The sequence below is a fragment of the Hesperophylax consimilis genome, chromosome 14 (genome assembly GCF_061612785.1).
Source record: "Hesperophylax consimilis isolate HC1 chromosome 14, BYU_Hcon_1.0, whole genome shotgun sequence".
Classification (NCBI taxonomy): domain Eukaryota; kingdom Metazoa; phylum Arthropoda; class Insecta; order Trichoptera; family Limnephilidae; genus Hesperophylax; species Hesperophylax consimilis.
In genome coordinates, this window is record NC_142849.1 from 4,086,679 (window position 1) to 4,092,910 (window position 6,232).

The 6,232-nt window shown below is 32.0% G+C and overlaps 2 non-coding genes across 2 annotated transcripts; both read left to right on the plus strand.

Annotated features, from left to right (window-relative positions):
- The first annotated feature begins 924 nt into the window (after nt 1-924).
- Nucleotides 925-1,043, plus strand: LOC149417811 (5S ribosomal RNA). Its single transcript, XR_016303193.1, has one exon. It is a non-coding gene; the product is annotated as a 5S ribosomal RNA (ribosomal RNA).
- Nucleotides 1,044-1,365: 322 nt separating this feature from the next.
- LOC149417812 (5S ribosomal RNA) lies at nt 1,366-1,484 on the plus strand. Its single transcript, XR_016303227.1, has one exon. It is a non-coding gene; the product is annotated as a 5S ribosomal RNA (ribosomal RNA).
- Nucleotides 1,485-6,232: the final 4,748 nt, after the last annotated feature.

The window sequence follows — 6,232 nt, forward strand, 5'->3', positions numbered from 1 at the left end:
GGTCACACTTAGATTTTGGTGGGGGGGGGGGGGGGGGGGTGTCGGAATCCTATTATATCACAATATTATTATATCCTCATTTTATCAAAAGTACCGACTTTATTTTATTTTTCAATCACACCTGATTTAACTAAGCAAATGGTTTTCCTCAGAATATTGCAGCATATGTTGTGAAACTAGAGTTTAAATTTTACTCGGAATGTGCGTACGGTTTCCTTCAAACATTTGGAATTTTAAACACATCATTCGAAGACAAACTGTTTTTATCTTAAGATTGAAATTTTGTGTCTGTCCCCAGTTTTTATTAAAACTACACCCAGCACATGAAAATGGTTTCCTCGGATTTTTGCTGCACATATATGCAACTAGAATTGTTGAAATGCACTTCAAACACGAGAATTGTTTCCTTCTTCAATGCGTCTGCAGATGAATCTACAACTATAAATTTATTTGTAAACGAGTCTATAGTTTAATTAGTATTGCGCTCATAATTTCTTAGTACACTTTTAATTTTTTATTAGTAAAGTAATAAGAAATCAAAACTAAATTAAAAAAAAAATGGGTGTGTCAAGCCTACGCAAGACAGAAGTGAAACTTCTAGTATTCTTCTCTCTCTCTCTTTTCATTTCATTCTCTCTTTTTTTCTGTCTATTGACATATTTATAAGTAGCATGTGATAAAAAAAATTAAAAGTTATAAAAAAAGAAAAAAAAAATTAGTTAAAGCGGGGATCGAACCTCGGTTCTTCACGACCACAGTCGTGCGCTCTGCCTGTAGACAGCGAAGATGAGTTAGGAGAGTGAGTTAAACTAGGTATATAATATTTACACCTTGCTAATGTTTTCAGTATTATTAGGGCTTTTTTATACTAATTTTCATATATTTATTGGCAGGTAGAGTAGAAATTAATATTGTTTAGCGTTTGCCAACGACCATACCATGTTGAACACACCGGTTCTCGTCCGATCACCGAAGTTAAGCAACATTGGGCGCGGTCAGTACTTGGATGGGTGACCGCTTGGGAACACCGCGTGCCGTTGGCCTATTTTTTATTTTAATTTCATGTTTTTTTTATTTTTTTATCATTACTATAATTAATAATATCATAAAATTCTTTAACTTTTCAAGTATGCTACAGGCCTAAAATATTACTTAGTGGATTGATATTATGGTCAACCATTGAAAAAAAAAATTCCTACAAACTTATTAATGTAATTACGATCTTTTTCAAGCGCGTATGTAATGATTATTTTTATCAACCTCGCACACACCTTGCTAATTTTTTCAATATTATTAGGGCTTTTTTATACTAATTTTCATATATTTATTGGCAGGTAGAATAGAAATTAATATTGTTTAACTTTTGCCAACGACCATACCATTTTGAACACACCGGTTCTCGTCCGATCACCGAAGTTAAGCAACATTGGGCGCGGTCAGTACTTGGATGGGTGACCGCTTGGGAACACCGCGTGCCGTTGGCCCATTTTTTATTTTAATTTTATGTTTTTTTTCATTTTTTTATCGTTAACATCATAAAAAATTTTATATCATTCTTTAACTTTTCAATTATGCTACAGGCCTAAAATATTACTTAGTGGATTGATATTATGGTCAACCATTAAAAAAAAAAAATTCCTTAAAAACAAAAAAATAATATTCCATGGCCGAGAATCGAACTCGGATCAACTGCTTCGAAAGCAACTATGCTGACCATTACACCACCAACGCCAGTTGTCGAGATGAGCTAAGAAGCATTTATATTTTACTTCAAAACTTTTACTACATCAAATGAACTTTAATCGGTCCCGCATTTTCGTTTCGGTCATGAGTTGGTTTTACTCCTCGAAATTGCATGACGCGCGTAAAGAAGTTTCACTTCAAAAAAGTATGTTGGATCGGCTATTTATTTGTGTCTAAACTACAGTCTAGTAACGTGGTTGCTTACGTGAGTACCTGTAAGCTATGTTATTCCTTTCTCTGGGTTTTGTAAGAATGTGTTAAAAATGTATCTAAAACATCATGAAAGAAAACCGTTCTCGCGCTCTGAAAGTAATTTTTTATCCTCCTTTTTTTGCGGTCAGCAGGCCGTTTCGAGAGTTCTCGCAGGCCGCACCAAAAAGCCTCGCGGGCCGCAGGTTCTCCTCCCCTGTCATAGGTGGTGGCACCCATTGAAATATTTTGCAACAATTCGCTAATTTTAGTTAGTAAACAATATTGTGTTTGTAGACAATTTTAGCAATAACATAAGAAATCAAAATGTTATGGACGCCGAAAACTGTTTTTGTAATTTTGGGTTCATTCACTGAGAAACTGAGTAGGCAGATTCAAATTGGCAACAGACATTACACTAATAAATCATTTCCTTATAAACATTCAATACAGCAAGTTTCTTCTTCTTGTCACATTTGAATATTAGCGACATCATTAATATAGCGTAGTTTAGTGGTAATTCTTCTTAAGTGAGCTGTTATTCATTTTATTATTTTTAAAATGCCTCTGAGGTAATTGAATTACTAAACGGCGCTATAAAAGTCGAGTATTAGTCACAAAAATTATGAAAAAAACCTACAGTCAATAAAAATTATCATGAAAATGAGTTCTACAAACATGAAGATAAAGATATCAATAGACATAAAGATGAGGAAATCAACAAACATGAAGATGAGGTCTACAAACTTGAAGATGAAGAAATCAACAAACATGAAGATGAGGTCAACAAACATGCAGACGAAGATATCATAAATGATATGAAGTACCTAATACACCTACCAACAGAACAACATACAGTTCACCTCGGGAAAGGAGTCCCTAGTGAGGGCGACTCTAAATACAATGTATCTTTAATCGTCATTAATAAAAAAAAATAAAAAAAGTATTATTTTTTAATTTTTCAACATTTTAGAAAAAAGTGGTTCTTAAAATAATCAGATAAAAGAACAAGATAATTTTAGAGATGAACAACCGAAAATAAGGAAAAACTTATATTATGCTAAATAGCCTTTTGGGTGGTAACTTGTTGAAATGTGTTCATTGAAACATCCTCGACATTACGTGTTTTTTGTGTAATTTTTCCAGCGTTGCATTGAAAATGCTGGGCTCCCAGCTATAAGAAAAGCCAATTAATAAGAAGGTATATTAAAATTTTCATGGACGATCATTCGCCAATCACAAAAGCATCCCCTTTCCAAGAATCTACGCAGGATGCAATTAGTGTCGTTCAGTCCATAATGGCTGAAAAACTGCAGTGCCTACCCTAAACTAATAGTTCTGTGAACACTAGACTTCGCGTCTAAAAAGCATGTTTATAATTTTCTTCTATTTAATAAATCAAAACCTTTTTTTTTCTGTAATCATAAGATTTGTAAGTAGGTACATACCTATCCACTTAATTAAAAACCATAAATGAATGTAACCGTTTATAAAATTTTAAATAAGGAATTATACAATTTAAAAAAAGCATTGGTACTATCTCAATTCCAATAATAAATATTGAAGAAATGCGTATAAGAAAGTCCAAATAAACACGACAATTTCGCATTTTAAAAAGTAATATTTACTGAACTATTAAATCAGCCACCATCTCGTACCGGAAACGGAGCGTACAAACATATTTACAGACAGACGAAATGAAAAAAGGTCGACTTCGTACGATGCAAAGAGAATAGAAAAATACTATAAACTTCTTATCAAAATATATATATAATTTTCTTAAATAAAATATAAAAAAAAAATAAAAAAAAACAATTGAAAAATATTGCAAAGAGACTATTTAAGGTAGGAATGACGTTGTGAGCTGAAATATTGCCTTGACATGACGCCAGAACTCACCATTCCAGTGCGTTTTGCGGCTTCGGTAAGCTGATGTCCGTGTGTCTAAGATTTATATTTTGACGCGATTTGGTTTATATTTAGCTTACTCAAGAGTTGTAACTTCTCTTTGCGTAATTAATTGATCAATCAAAATTAATAATAATAAACAATGTCGAACGCGTAGTTTATTCTTGTTCTGATTTTCCATTAATTAAAGACTAGTTATTAAATATAACACGAGCACTCACATACGAGATGCTTTTAATGTGTTTTACAAACATATAACATAAATAATAATGTATAGCATTAGAAAGACTTTCTCAGTGACGTTGATTTATTAAAAAAACAACCGGTATCCTATAAAGTTTTCATGCGTAGAAAACAGACAATATATAAATAAAACAAAATTATTCCCACTAAAAGAGAAACACAAAATAAATAAATAATTAATAATTTACACAAATTATAAGTAATAAATTAGTAAAAATAACTCATTACAAGTGCTTACTTGTAATGAGTTATTATTGCTTAATGAGAAAGGGTTTTTAATTTTTGGAATTTGAAGTCATTGAAGAAAATAAGTACGTACATGTTAAACTGTAATTAATACTTTACATATATATATATATATTTTTTTTTTGGAATATAAATGAGTAACCTCAAAAGAAAAATCTGAAACAAAAAATAAGAAAAAGATTCTGTCGCATGGACCCATAGTCAGGACCTCAGATTTAGGGCAAGGCTAATATCCTGGGTTTAATTCCTAGATGCGACTGAATTTTTTTTTATTATTACACATTTTTCGTCTGAGAGTCGTTAATATTTTTTTCCTTGAATTTGGTGACGAAATTCTATGGCCATTTATTCAGTTGGCCACAACAATCAGTGGAAAATGATAATTTTCAAATATTCAATGCCCATTAATACCCCAACATGAAAAACTACACACAGCCTACCTGTCATAGAACAATGTACTCACAAGGTAATATAAATTACGCACATACATACGTAAACTATTTAGGCCCGGTAAACTATCAGTTCTTATCCTCGCTAAGTACGACAATCCTGGCTCAAATTTAATCGGGCCAAATCTGCCGCTCAAGCCTTGATAAGCGGCAGAATAGTTTTCGAGGCGCTAGCAGAAACCATGTCAAATTTGACATTTGCCTCGCATCGAGATTTAAATAAATTGTCTAATTTTATCAGTATAGACTATTGTATTTATTGAAACCGAGTTGATGTATTAATTAATAATCAATCTAAAATAGTACGGTAAGGTAGTATAAGAACGATTTTGAAAGTTTCAAGAACAGGACAGTTCATTTTCAGCGGTTAGTTAGTCATAATTTTATGAAGAGTTCACTACTCCAGCAAAACAAATACATACTATTTAAAATTAGTATCCTCGCTTATAGATGGGGAACTTTATCAAAAATCAATTCGTAAATTACACCCGCTAAAAAAATATTTTTGCAGTGGGCATTTTGAAAGTCTGCCATCTCGCAATGACATAAGGGAGTATAAATATACCACTCACGTAGACAATAGACAATAATAATGGTTTTACAATGGAAATGAAACTTATTCCTCTAATAAAATCAGAGACAATACATGTAATATTGCTGATATCTAGGCCTATATACGGATTATGTTCCAAACCGTGCTAAGCTTCACATTTCAATCGAGCATTAAATCCACTGATATACCAGGCCCTAGTGACACAAGCAAATAGTACCTCTTGCTTATCAAAATTCTGTCACATCATTCTCTGCTTCACTGCACCACACATACTGTTTGTGGTCGGCTTACCCCTATAGACTGTTAACTATTTTTATTGTTTGGAAATTGCATTGTATTACCCGGATTAAAATAAAAAATAGATTATAACCTATCGCCAATTAATTAGTATACGATAGAATTATACACAATGCGGGGACATTAAGAAATTCACAAATTTATTTGATTCGCGGACCGCTTTTAAATATATTTTTCAGCCATTCCCGCCCCAGGAAAACATCATAGCTTTTTTTTTTAAATATTTATTAGTTGTGTAAACAATAGACATCGTATCTAAAAAATATTGTTTTTAATATTCTTTTGTTTAATAAATCAAAACCATAATTTCCTCTGAAATAATAAGATTTGTAAGTAGGTACTTAAATACCTACCCACTCAAATGTAAATCATATATTATATGTGTAAATAAGGAATTGCACAATTTGTCCAAAGAAATATCACTATCTTAATGACATTTATTTTTTCAAACATTCTTTAGGCAGGTAGGTAGGCATTATGATATTAAAAAAATGCGAAAAAAAGTTGAAAAAATAATCTTTACTGAACTATTAAAACGGTCACCACGTTGAACTGGAAACGGAGCGTTCAAACAAATTTACAGACAGACGAAATGTAAAACGGT